Below are 13,538 nucleotides of genomic sequence, written 5' to 3'. Positions count from 1 at the left end.
CTCCCTGTCTGCACCCAGAGAAGATGCAAGTTTTCTGCATTGCAACTCTCATTGCTAGACTCACTGAGTAACAACTAAGGCTGCATCTACACTGCAGGGCTTGACTCGAAAGAAGCTACTCAAATTGAGCTACGTCAATTGTGTATCTTACTTCGATATAGCTTATTTCAAAATAGGTCGCGTCTACACAACACTTATTTCGAAACAGAGAACTCTTCCTCCGACTTCCTTATTCCTCATACAATGAAGGTTACAAGAGTCGGAGTAAGAAGTCCTCCAGCTTGACAATATTTTGACACTGTTTTGAAATAACTGCCTGCTGTGTAGATGCTGACTAAGTTATTCCTGAATAGCGCTAGTTATTTTGAAATAGTGTTCCATTGTAGACGTACCCTAAGTTAGAATCTAAACCTCTGCAATTCAGTTCCATGCTGTGGTCTGATAACTCTTTTTTCTGACCCATCCATGGAGGAACGTGTACCATGTCCCTGTTCACTGGGGATCCATGACAGGCTGAGGACAATTATTTCTGGAGCTACCTTGGGCACATTGCCACCTGTGTGTAAGCAATGGTCAGATGCCTGAATCTGGCCAGAAAGTTTTGAGGTTTTGGTACCTTTGGGGAAAGCCCATTGTTTCATTCGGTTCTCAGCAGTATTGCTGAATGACAGTCATTTGCAAGTTCTATTTTCAGGGTGCAGCTTATTCTGTGAGCAGTCTGTGTCATTTCCATCACTTTGCAGAACAAAATACTACATCGCATGATTAAGGGTGGCCAGAGTTGACCCTGAGTTTGCAAACTGCTTTGAATAGACCAGTGTGGTTTAAATGTGAAATATTCTTAGAACTAGGAGCTCAGAAATATTGTGGTCTGAGTCGCCTCTAAGCTGCACTACCGTACAGCAGCCAATCGAGGGCCATGCAGGGCTCAGGGCTGTGGTGGGGAGAGATGCCTCTCCCCTGGCCCCAACCTGAGACCTGCTGTGGCAAGGAGAAGCGCCTCTGCCCCAGTCTTAGCCCTGGAGCTGCCATGGTGGGGAGAAGTGCCCAGAGCTGTCCTGTCCATTCGAGTTTGGGGCAACTCCCCAAGGCCTGTGTGATGGAAGGGCCCTGCAAGGCCCAGGGCAGCCCAGGGGATCCATTGGGACCCTGGCACAGGCAGCAGAGGTGGTGGTGGGAAGCAGAGCAACCAGGCCCCAGGCTGCTCCCCTCCCCGGGCTCCCAGCTGCGTTGCTGGGGAAGAGCTGTCGGGAAAGGGGTGGGACTGCCCCCCACATTCTCCAGAAGTGGGAATAGGAGCCACTGGAATGGAGCAGGTGGGCGTTGGGTCGCTCTGCTTCCCATTGTCCCCAGTGAAGGCAGGGGTAGGCCCAACCCCTTCTGCTGGCACCAGGCCACATCGCTCGGAGAGAGAGGACATAAGGTGCAATTGGGGTGGGAAGAAGTGGTGGGCAGGGCATGGACCAGGTCCCTTACACCTTAGGGAACAGCCCTGAAGGTGCTTCTCCCCCTCCCCCCCGTTTGCCCCCCAGCCCAGTGGGTTGGGGGAAAGTCCTCTCTCCCCACTGTAGCTTTTGGGTATCCTGCACCACAGACTCCTTATCCCTGGCCCCACGCTAGAGCCCTCACTCCCTTGTACTCCAATCTTCTGCCTGAGCTCTGTGCCCCCTCCCACACTCCAGATCCCTTGGCCCCCCCATTCTGCCACCCATCACGCCCATATCGGTGCACATTACAGCTTCATTCTGTAATGAATGCACGTAGATGGGAAGAACTAGAGGATGGTGGTTTTTAGACCAAATGCGTACTTGTTCTTTTCTGTGCCATCTCACTCCTGCCAGTAAGACACAGCAATTGCACGTTCACCTGAATAAGGAAATCTGTTCCATTACATGAAGTTGAGTTAGTTTCAAGAGACCACAAGACCACAACAGGAAGCAGCAGTAGTTCTCTGGGACTTCTTGTGATCACAGTTCTAGTGATAAGTCACAGTCGCTTTAGTCAGCATGACATAGTTAGATGAAATCAACCGCAAGTGCAAAGTCAGAGCAAAGAAATGAGGACTGGTCTTGGGGGTGGGCTGCCTGGGGTGCCTGGTGGTCAAGAGAGTGCTGTGCAGCAGCACAGAGGTGTACACCCCTGCGGAAGCACCCAGATTTCTTTCTGCTTCCTCCTGGCAGAGGAGCATTGGGGGAGCAGTGACACACAGATACTGTTCACCCCCCTCAAGGTTCCTTCCTCTTTCCCCATGGGACTATGGTGTGGAGGGGGGGGTCAGGAGTGAGGAGCATCACCAGGTGCTGTGTACATCCAGATGTGTGGGTAGGAGCAGCAGTCAGTGTGTATAGGCGGGGGGGAGAAGAGAGAGGAGAATGAGTAGCAGTGCCAGTTGCTCTGTGCATCCAGGTCAGTATCCATATAGGGACTTTGTGTGTCATGTCTGAGAATAACCAAATTCAGGACAAATTACTGATGCACCCCAAAATGCTGTTGATTATTCTCTCATGAGATATATCAAACCAGCCACCAGAGTAAACTTCTGCCTCACCACTCTGGCTTACAAGAAGTCATAAAAGCAGCTTCCCGAGGAACTCCAATCCTTGTATCACCATCCAAAATACTGGACTCAGAGAGGAGTGATTCTTTCCAAACAGTCTTTTGGTCCCAAAGAACCAGCCACACACCCAGGTCAATAGATTACTTACATCTTACCCTGAAATCACGCTGACAATCCTTTAGTATCTAAAATCTAAAGGTTTATTTATAAAAAGAAAGAGGAGTGGGAGTTAAAATTGGTTAAAGGAATCAAAGGCACACAGTAATTGCCAAGGCTGAGGCGTGTAGCAGTGATGGAAATTTAATTAGCTGCTGGCTTAGGTCAAGATTGGTTGCTTCCAAATCATTGGCAGAACCTCAGTCTCTGTGACACTGCTTCCATTGGCGTAAGTCCGTAGTCCAGATCAGGAAAGAGGCAAAACGATGTGTTTCCAGGGATTTTTATAGCTTTGTTCTTACTATGGAAAATTACAGGTCAAGATGGAGTATGGAGTCACATGTCCATACATAACTTTGCTTAGTCACGGCAGTGGCCATTACCTACACTTCAGAGGGAACATCCACAGGAAAGTCCATTCAGTGCAGATGTCTCCCACCCATGGTCCAGTGTCCATTAAGCGTTTCTTGGTATTGAAACCTTTCTGACAGATGCAGCCAACAGCAGCCAGGGCTGGGTTCAGTATCTAGGGGTTCCTCTCCATCCATCCAACACAGAAGTGACTCAAGCTCCCACCCAGTAACCTGGCAAATTCACACACCACTTCTGGGCTCTTCCGAGAGACAATGCTTCCCCACGTGCAAGCACAGCGTCAGTGTAGAAAAGAGACTTTAAAGAGAAGGGAGGGAAATACATTGGCATTCATTTGGGAAAACATCACAGAATTCATAAGCAAAAAACATGAGTAACAGTCCCACCGTAACTAGGCTGAGCCAAGGTCCTGTTCCTCTCAAATTCTTAAGTCCAGCAATGTGAATGTCCCCTTCACATGCCCAGCCCTGCTCTGCACCCCACTCACAGTTGCTGCCCTGGTCAAGGCAGACCCAGAGTTCAGAGGTGCAGCCGCAGAATTCACCTCCCATCCGGAGGGGGGGAGGTAAAGAAGCATCTTTTTCCACTGGTCACTTGCCATCTGCCTGCTCATTGTCGCCACCCTGCTGGCCACTTGTGTCATCTTTCTGCTGCTGCCCTGCTCAGCCATTACACCACTCCACTGCCACCCTGCTGGCCAACTGTTGTGCCGCCACCACCTCTGCCATCCACTTCTCAGCTGTGAATTCTGCCCATCTGTCTGAAATGATTTCAGCACCCAGTGATTTCAGCACCCAGTGATTTCAACTCTCAGCAAGTAGGAGAGAAGAAACACAACTCCAACCCAATTAGCATAACAAAAGAGGCACCTAATGATGCCTGTTTAGCTCTGTTCTTTGAACAGGGCAGGGTGAGGAAAACGGGGCGGGGGAAGAGGGGTGAGGAAGGAAGGAGGAGGAAACAGGTCAGACCAGTCCAAGCAGGGAAAACCATATTGCCTCCTGATCAGAATAACCTTCCCTTACCCAAAACAAAAGACAGGACTATGTAGCACTTTAAAGACTAACAAGATGGTTTATTAGGTGATGAGCTTTCGTGGGCCAGACCCACTCTCTTCCTTCTCATAGAGCTCTAAAGTCTAGCCCCTGCATTTGCAAGATTCTTCCTGCTAACTGTGAGCCCTTTCATGTGGAACAATTTAGCACCGTTCTGCTTTTCTGTATTCCCGCAAAATTACAAACATGGGTGACCATATCTGAGTTATCCTGGCATTTATTACACAGTTTGTGTTGGGTCACAAGTTAAGTTGATTACAATGAGCAAAATACTACTCCATCTGCTGAATATCTAACACATCTAGCGAAGCAGAAGCAAACTGCATTTACACAGATACCACAAAGGTTTCTCTCCCATTCCAGCTAGCTGTAAGGGATGCATTCTTTCAGGTCCTCCTTACATAAAACCACTTAATTTTAACCATCTCTCCAAGATGTGCTGGCTAGATACTTTGTGGCCATTACAAATAATATAGGTACATAGCTAATATTTATATCTTCAGCCGCAAAAAAGACACATGGGTACAAATGGCATAATAGAATCATAGAGCTGGAAGAGACCTCAGGAGGTCATCAAGTCCAGCCCTCTGCCCAAGGCAGGACCAATCCCAACTAAATCAACCCAGCCAGGGCTTTGTCAAGTCGAGACTTAAAAACCTCTAGGGATGGAGATTCTACCATCTCCATAGGTAACCTATTCCAATACTTCACCACCCTCCTAGTGAAATAATTTTTCCTAATGTCCAACCTAGACCTCCCCCACTGTAACTTGAGACCATTGCTCCTTGTTCTGCCATCTGTCACTACTGTGAACAGCCTATCTCCATCCTCTTTGGAACCTCCTTCAGGAAGTTGAAGGCTGCTATCAAATCCCCCCTCACTGTTCTCTTCTGCAGACTAAACAAACTCAATTCCCTCAGCCTCTCCTAATAGGTCATGCTTTCCAGCCCCCTAATCATTTTGGTCGCCCTCCTCTGAACCCTCTCCAATGCGTCCACATCCTTTCGATAGTGGGCATCCAGAACTGGACACAATATAATCATAGTTAGCAAATCATAACCTTTTCACAGAGGGTATGCCCAGACTACATGCCTCTGCCGACAGAGGCATGTAAATGAGACTACCAGACATAGTCAACGAAGCAGGGATTTAAATATCCCCAGCTTCATTAAAATAAAAATGGCCACCGTGCTGTACTGGCTCAGCTCATCGTTGGCACAGCACGGCAGTCAAGACATGGATCGGTCGACAAGGAACACCTTTGTCGACCGCTCCTGTAAACCTTGTTTCACAAGGCATAAGGGAGCGGTCAACAAAGGCATTCCCTGTCGACCGATCCACGTCTTGACTGTCGCACTGTGCCAACGATGAGCTGAGCCAGTACAGCATGGTGGCCATTTTTATTTTAATGAAGCTGGGGATATTTAAATCCCCGCTTCGTTGACTATGTCGGGTAGTCTAATTTACACGCCTCCATCAACAGAGGCATGTAGTCTAAACATAACCAAACACTTTACTCAACAACTTTTTTACAAGATTTGTTGCAAATATACAATGGTGGTTTCAACAGAGCTCTGTCTGGTCATATTTTAGTCTGATAGCATCACACACCCCCAACGGAAAACTGATACAGGAAGCAGTGGCCCAGACACTGATGAATGTGTCACAGGAACTTTCTTTGGTTCTGTTTTCCTACAGCTTCTCGCATTAGAAGTGTCAACGTATAACAAAAATGCTTTGTCAAAATCATGTTTTATTAAAACAGGCTTTTTCTTTGTATGGTTCATTATGGGAATAATGATAATTTTGAATCTCTTTAACAACTAAAAGTAAAACTTGGCTAGACCAAGAGTGGATTGAATCTGCCCTTGCAGTGTGATTCCCGTATGTCTTATGTGATCTTGCCAAGAGCTAAAGAAAATAGTCAATTAATTGATACAAGCTCTTTCATACAGCACATTAAGTTTGTAATGACATTTCTCCTGTGTACAGTTTCAAGACTGGTTACAGGCATTAGCTTTGAAATATCAGTATTGCATGGCTTTTTTTATATATACAAAGTGTCTGACAACTACAGGTAAGTCTTTCTTCCTCCAATCAGGTAATCTGCATAAACACAGACTATTTAGTTTTCAGATCCCTTAGGGTATGTCTACACTAGAAAGTTAGTTCGAACTAACTTTCCTATGCGCTACACTAGCGCTCCGTTAGTTCGAACTTAATTCGAACTAACGGAGCGCTTAGTTCGAACTAGGTAAACCTCATTTTACGAGGACTAACGCCTAGTTCGAACTAGCTAGTTCGAACTAAGGGCTGTGTAGCCCTTTAGTTCGAACTAGTGGGAGGCTAAGGCTTCCCAGGTTTCCCTGGTGGCCACTCTGGCCAACACCAGGGAAACTCTATTGCCCCCCTCCCGGCCCCGGAGCCCTTAAAGGGCCACGGGCTGGCTACTCACTTTGTGCCAGTTGCAAGGCTGCAAGCACCCGTGCCTGCACAGCCTGCACCTGCCACACCATGAGCCAGCCATCCGAGGGTTCCCAGCCCTCCACTGCTCCCCACGACCAGCCTGGCGACTCCCGGGAGCCTGCCCGGGGGTGCAAAAGGCGGGCGCCCGCCTGGTCAAGTGCGGAGATCGTGGACCTCATCGAGGTTTGGGGGGAAGCCTCCAATGTCCACGATCTCCGCACTAGCCACCGGAACGCGGCCGTCTATGGACGCATGGCTGCCAGTCTGGCCGCCAGGGGCCACCAGCGCAGCCGGGAGCAGGTGCGCTGCAAAATTAAGGACTTGCGGCAGTCCTACTCCCGGGCCTGCCTGCCAGGGGCTGACCCGGAGGCCTGCCCCCACTTCCATGCCCTGGACCGCATCCTGGGGCCTCATGCCGTCCCTGCCCCCTGGGACGTGATTGACCCCGGGGCAGAGGGACCGCTCCTGGAGACGGAGGAGGAGGAAGAGGGCTCTGAGAGCCAGGAGCCTGCCGCCAGCCTTCCCAGGACCCGGGACCCCCGAGGCACCCCACAGAGCCGCTCGCCTTCATCATCAGAGGCCGGGGAGGCGTCCACCTGTGAGTACCCTCTGTTCCCCTTATGTGTACGGGGGGCTGGGGCGAGAGGGAGCCCCGGGACCGTGCGCCTGGGCCTTGCCCACCACGGAGCAGCAGCTGGGGATCCTGCAGGGGCCCTGGCCTTGCAGAGGGGAGCTGGGTTTCACACACCTGGGCCCCTGGGGTAATTGACCGCTGGTCTTCTTGCACCACAGCTGCAGCACCGGGGCCTGCAGGGCGCACCACACCGCCTGCAGCAGCCGCCCGCACCCGGGCAAGCAGGACAGCCAGGAACCAGGAGGACTACCAGAGGCGGCATCTCCGGTTCCTGGACCGACAGCTCCGTCTCCAGGACCACTGGGTCCAGGAGGACCTCAGGCTGCGCCAGAGGAGTCTGGAGGCCCTGGAGGAGCAGGGCCGTGCTCTGCGAGGCCACCTCCAGAGCCTGCTGGACCGCTTTCCATTTCCTCCTCCCCCTGCTCCCCCTCTTGCTCCCCCTCTTGCTCCCCCTCTTTGTCCCCCTCTTGCTCCCCCTCTTACTCCCCCTCTTGCTCCCCCTGCTCCTCCTGCTCCTCCTGCTTCTGCTCCTGCTTCTGCTCCTGCTTCCTCCACACCCCCTGTCCTCTCTGCCCCCCCCTCCACAACCATTCCCCACCGACGCCCCCGGACCCGCAGTGTGGCGAGACGGGAGAGGCAGCCGGACTCCCACCCCTGAGCTTTCCTTTCCCTTCCTCCCTTCCCTCCCCTCCCCTTCCAGCTCCCTCGTCCCAGGTTTCCCCCTCCCTTCTCCCACCTTCATTCCTCCCTCCCCCACCCCAGTTCTCTGAAATAAACAGACGTTTTTGTTTGAAAAACAGGTGTCTTTATTTGACAGTAGGTAGGGAGGGGAAAGGGGAAGGGGGGGGTAGGGTGGAAGAAGGCCCCGGTGGGGCATGCAGGGAGAGGTCAGTCCTCCTCCTCCTCCACCTGGAAGCTCTCCCGCAGGGCTTCCCGGATCCGGATGGCCCCCCGCTGGGCTTCCCGGACGGCGGCGGTGCGGGGCTGACCGTAGTGTCCAGCCATGCGGTCAGCCTCAGCCATCCAGGCTGGCAAGAAAGCCTCCCCCTTCCGCTCACACAAATTGTGGAGCACACAACATGCCGCCACCACGGGAGGGATGTTGTGCTCGGCCAGGTCCAGACGGGTGAGGAGGCATCGAAAGCGGGCTTTCAGTCGCCCGAAGGCCCCCTCCACCACGATGCGGGCCCTGCTCAGCCTGTTATTGAAGGCCTGGTGGGAGGGATTGAGGTGCCCCGTGTAGGGCTTCATGAGCCACGGCTGCAGTGGGTAGGCGGCATCCCCCACCAGGCAGACGGGCATGTCCACGTCCCCGACCCTGATGTGGCGGTCGGGGAAGAAGGTCCCGTCCTGCAGCCGCTGGCACACGGAGGAGTTCCGGTACACCCGTGCGTCGTGTGCTTTGCCGGACCAGCCCACATTTATGTCCGTGAACTGTCCCCGGTGGTCACACACGGCCTGCAGGATGACGGAGAAGTACCCCTTGCGGTTCACGTACCGGGACGCCTGGTGTTCCGGGGCACGGATGGGGATGTGCGTCCCGTCGATGGCCCCCCCGCAGTTGGGGAAGCCGAGGGCGCCGAATCCCCGGATGACGGCGTCCGGGTCGGCGAGGCCGACCACCCTGCGGAGCAGCACCCGGTTGATGGCCTTGACCACCTGCGGAGAGAGACACAGCAAAGCGTCAATCAGTGGGGCGCCCGGGTGGCTGGGAGCGTTCGTGCCCTGGCAGTGCCCCGCGCCCCACTCCCGGAAGCAACCCCCCTGGCGGCGTGTAGTACGGCCGGGACAGCCCGACCCCTCCGGTGCGGGGCGCCTTCGCCTCCTCCCGCCCCCCCCCTTTGTCCCTGGGGCGGCCCATCCCCTCCTCGCAGCCCCCCTCCCCCCCCGGCTCGGTGGCCGACGAGCGCCGTACCTGCATGAGCACTGCTCCGACAGTGGATCTCCCCACGCCGAACTGGTTCCCGACGGATCGGTAGCTGTCCGGCGTGGAGAGCTTCCAGAGGGCGATGGCCACCTGCTTCTGGAGGGGGATGGCGGGCCTCATGCGAGTGTCCCTTCTTTGCAGGGCAGGGGCGAGCCACTCGCAGAGCTCCAGGAAGGTGTCCCTCCTCATCCTAAAGTTCTGGGTCCACTGTCGGTCGTCCCAGCGCTCCAGGACGATGCGGTCCCACCAGTCGCTGCTGGTGTCCAGACGCCAGATGCGGCGGGGCACGCCGGTGCCGGGGTGCCGCCGCGGCTCCTCCACGGCCCCCAGGGCGGCCAGGCGGAGAGGCAGGGGGCTGACGTTCCCCAGGTGGTGCCAGGCAGCCTCGAGCCATTGCTGGCAGGCTTGCAGCAGCAAGTCCAGAAAGTGCACCAGAAGGTGCAGGGCGAGCCGTGGCTCCATGTTGCCACCTGCGGCGGCCCCCCCGAAGGGAAGCACCGACACAGACGGGCACAGAGACCGACGCTTTGCTGTCCCTCGGCGAGGTTGGCAAGCAAGCAGGAAAAGCTGAGAACCGGCTGTCCAGGGGGGTCCCTTTAAGCACGAGCCTCAGATAGCCTCAGACAGCAGCCACACAAAGCAACTGCTGACCTGATGCCCTGCCAGAACCGGTTTCAGCTGCCCTTAAATGCCCCCCTGCGTCCAATCAGTGTGGACGCGCTAGTTCGAACTAGCAAAACGCTAGTTCGAACTAGTTTTTAGTTCTAGATGCGCTAGTTCGAACTAGCTTAGTTCGAATTAACTAATTTGAACTAAGTTAGTTCGAACTAGCGCTGTAGTGTAGACGTACCCTCACTGTTACCAATTCCAAGGATGGACTCTGTCCTTAAGAGATACCATCCGTTTTCTCTAGTATGTTAGTCTCAAGGTTCTTTTGTCTATTGCCAACCTCTGCTTCCACATATAATCAGATGTCAAGTGCACTGAGAGACTATGGGACATATCCACAGTGTCTAGAAATGAGAATTTACCTGTCATCCTCTGCATACTGGAGAGACTAATTGCACAGCTGTTCTGCTCTACATTTTTAGCTGCCCAGATTCTCTGTGACACAGACTGTTCACTTACAGAATCAATATGGAGACATTCCTGTCCCAACAACACTGCCTCCCCAGCAAGCTGGTCAAACAAAGCCACTTGGTCATCCGAGGGCTGTTCACATTCCCTGACAATTTTCATCCAAAACCTTAACTAAATGCTTTACACTGGATCCCTCCAAAGCAAAGCCCCCAGATCTATTTTCAAGAGTTAGGAATTGAAACAAGCCTCTCGATGAATGAACTGTTGCCTTCCACAGACAGAAATTCATCTTGGTCTGCCTCAAGCAAATCACTTTCACATCTCTCAGTTGCAATCAATTACTTACCAAAAACCTGAGACTTCTTCGGCTCAGGAACCTCTTTAGGCAACAATTCATCTTTCGCAGGAATTCTGCTCTGATCCTCTTCACCGAGACTAGGGGTTGTGCTAAAGACACATTATCTCAAACAAGAACAAACTCTTTCTGGGTTGCACTTAGAGGAGTTAAAAGGGTTAACTGGTTAACTGTTTTCACTTAGGGCCTGCCACCCAGCCTGCTGCCCAGACCCTCTAGAGCCAGGAGGTCCACAGCCATGAGGACTACAGGTCCTGCATCACAACTGTGTGTGAAAGAAGTCAGTGAAATTCTCTTTACCTTTTTTTAATATAAATTTTTGGATTTTGGGGAAAATAGTTTTATTATATTTTATCTCTGGGGTGTGGGAGGAGTTAGGTATTCCAGCTCCTGGGAAATGGGAGGGTTCTACCAAGTGTGTGTGTGTGTGTGTTTGTGTGTGTGTGTATCCTCTATCAAAGGGCTGTGTGTGCTGGAAAATGACCTTGCTGCAATCATGTACAGAGAGCAGGATGGAATTCATGCTTGTGGAAAGACCCAGCACAAGGTTTATGCATAACTTCAGGTCTCATGTAAAGACTCAGGCTTTAAGAGGTGTGCAGGTTTTGTGCTAACCCCTGGCTGAGGGATGAATTTACTCCTTACTGAGGTTTTGTTGGGGACGGTTCATCTGAAGGAAAACCTAAGTTTGTTTAAAAACGTATTAGAAAAGTGGTAGACGCGTGTGCAAATCACAAATGATTTGTCAATTGTGAAGCATAATGAAAACGGAAGGTTGTTCATGAAGGAAGAAGCTGCCATCTTGTCTCTCCGCTGGCAGTCTGGAGCTAGGGACTTTCACAGATGTTTTCAGGTAAGTTCTGTCATTTAATGCATTTTACAAAAAAAAAAAAAAAAGTGGTTTCATACAAACATTTTCTATGGATGCTTTTCTAGTCAATAATAATTTGCATTTCAGTAGCGTCTTCCAAGTGAGAAAGTTATTAATTTACCCTCACAAACATTCCTGTGATTATTGGCCCCATTAGTCAACTCCATGGGTGTTCTGGGGCTGGAGTACCCCGGGGGCAAATGGTGGGTGCTGAGCATCCATTGGCTGGCCCCCTATCAGCAACTCCCACTCCCCCCAGTGCCTCCTTCCCACCAGCAGGCCCCATCAATCAGCATCTCCTCTTCCTTCCCCAGGCCTCCCGCCAATTGCAATCAGCTATTTCAGGGCATACAAGATGCTCTGGGAGGTAGGGAAAAGAGTGAGGATGCAGTGCACTCAACCTGGCCAGAAGAGGCAGAATGGGGTGGAAAGATGAGGGGTGGGGGCAGGACCTTAGGGGAAGGGTAGGGTGGGGGCCTGGTTCAGAGCCAGGGTTGAACATTCCCCAGCATACTGGAAAAGCAGTACCCATGATTAGCCCAATTGTGCCAGCAGGGAAATGGACGCACGGAGAAGTCAAGAGATGAAGTGGCATTCCTGACAGGGAGCAGCTTAAAATGGCAGTGCTCCCTGGGAGACACTAAAACCATTCATACCTTGTTAAAATATGATAGTCGCACAGGTGTTTCTACCAATATTTTTTCAAATGTGTATTGAAATAGACTCTTTTGTGTAATAAATGTAATACCTTGGCAGCCAAATGCAGTTTTCCTCTCACACCCTGACAGTGTCTTGTTACTTCAGGCTGTTATAAATTGTCTTCATATTTTAATTACTGTAGGAAAAACACAGATTGGAAAATATGAATATAGATATTTCACAATGGAGGAAAAAAGAATCATGCAGCTGAAGGCACTTATTTGGCATGCAATACTCCGTCATTACCTGCAGCTGACATATTATCCCTGTAATTCTAGGAGTGTATTACTCAGTAACCAAGCTATTTAAAGCTCTTAATAATAAAATAATAATAATTAATTACATTCTCATTTACAAAGTGCACTCAGGAATGCCCATCTTACAACTTATTAAAGCAGATCTAGTAATGGAGACAAATTCAGCCCACACACACCGGCAGAATTTTAAGAAATTGACTGTTGATGCTCATGAAAACAACAAGTAGACCTGTGGCCCTTAGAAACTAACAAAAATGTATAGGATCATGAGCTTTCAAGGGTGAAACCCACTTCATCAGATGAGTTTTACCCTATATATTCATGAGACTTTATGCTCACGAAGGGTGCATAGGTTAACAGAGCTCATCAATGGTAAATCACATGATAAAATATTGATTGCTATAAAAGATAATGATGTTGAATCTCATGATGCCATGTCTAGCCATGCCACACCAATTCTCTGCACCCACACTTGATCCTTCCCTTTCAATGCCGGGCCTTTCCCTTCATTTCACCCTTTCTAGATCCTGGTTCTGTGCTAGGAACCATCCCTTTCCATGCTTATTCCCAACTTTGTCCTTTCCCCTGCTGATATGTGGGGTATGCCCTACTCTCTTTGTCCTAAGCCAAACCTCTATCACCTCCCCTTCCAGCCCTTGCCATACCTCTTTCATTCCTGTCCCCATGACCAACCAGAGGACCTTCTTTGTTATAAGAGGAAAGTCAACAGATTGTGAGGTAAGGTTCTTGACTGGGAATTCAATTGGTTAATCTCAATGGGATAGGTTCAAGCCCTGGGCAGAAATGTTTGCAATAAGTGAAAATCTCACAGATACTCACATGAATATTTGAATCATCCAACTAGGGAGTCAATTTACCTATAAATTTGCCTGGGAAGGAAAACACTGATTTTGTTTCAGCTGTTCTTGGAAATGGAGAATAAAATATGGTGGCATGTAGGGTACAGAGTGACTTATATGACCAATTGCACATCACAAATAATAAAAAGTCAAGGGTCCAAGTGGATAATTCATGGATAATCTGTATAAAACTGGACACTGAATAGTTTCAAGTAACAAACAATTGTTAAAATCAAAGGCTATTCTCTG

General features: G+C 50.8%; 1 long non-coding RNA gene across 1 annotated transcript; it reads right to left on the bottom strand.

Annotated features, from left to right (window-relative positions):
* Positions 1 to 2,633: 2,633 nt before the first annotated feature.
* LOC112547704 (uncharacterized) lies at positions 2,634 to 13,075 on the bottom strand. Its single transcript, XR_012904596.1, has 3 exons — positions 12,222 to 13,075; positions 10,594 to 10,694; positions 2,634 to 3,382 (listed from the first exon to the last, which is right to left on the bottom strand). It is a non-coding gene; the product is annotated as an uncharacterized LOC112547704 (long non-coding RNA).
* Between the last annotated feature and the right edge of the window lie 463 nt (positions 13,076 to 13,538).

This window comes from Pelodiscus sinensis, chromosome 6, assembly GCF_049634645.1.
Source record: "Pelodiscus sinensis isolate JC-2024 chromosome 6, ASM4963464v1, whole genome shotgun sequence".
NCBI classification, from domain to species: Eukaryota; Metazoa; Chordata; order Testudines; family Trionychidae; genus Pelodiscus; species Pelodiscus sinensis.
The sequence above is the reverse complement of the archived record's forward strand: the minus strand, read 5'-3'. Positions and strand labels throughout refer to the sequence as shown.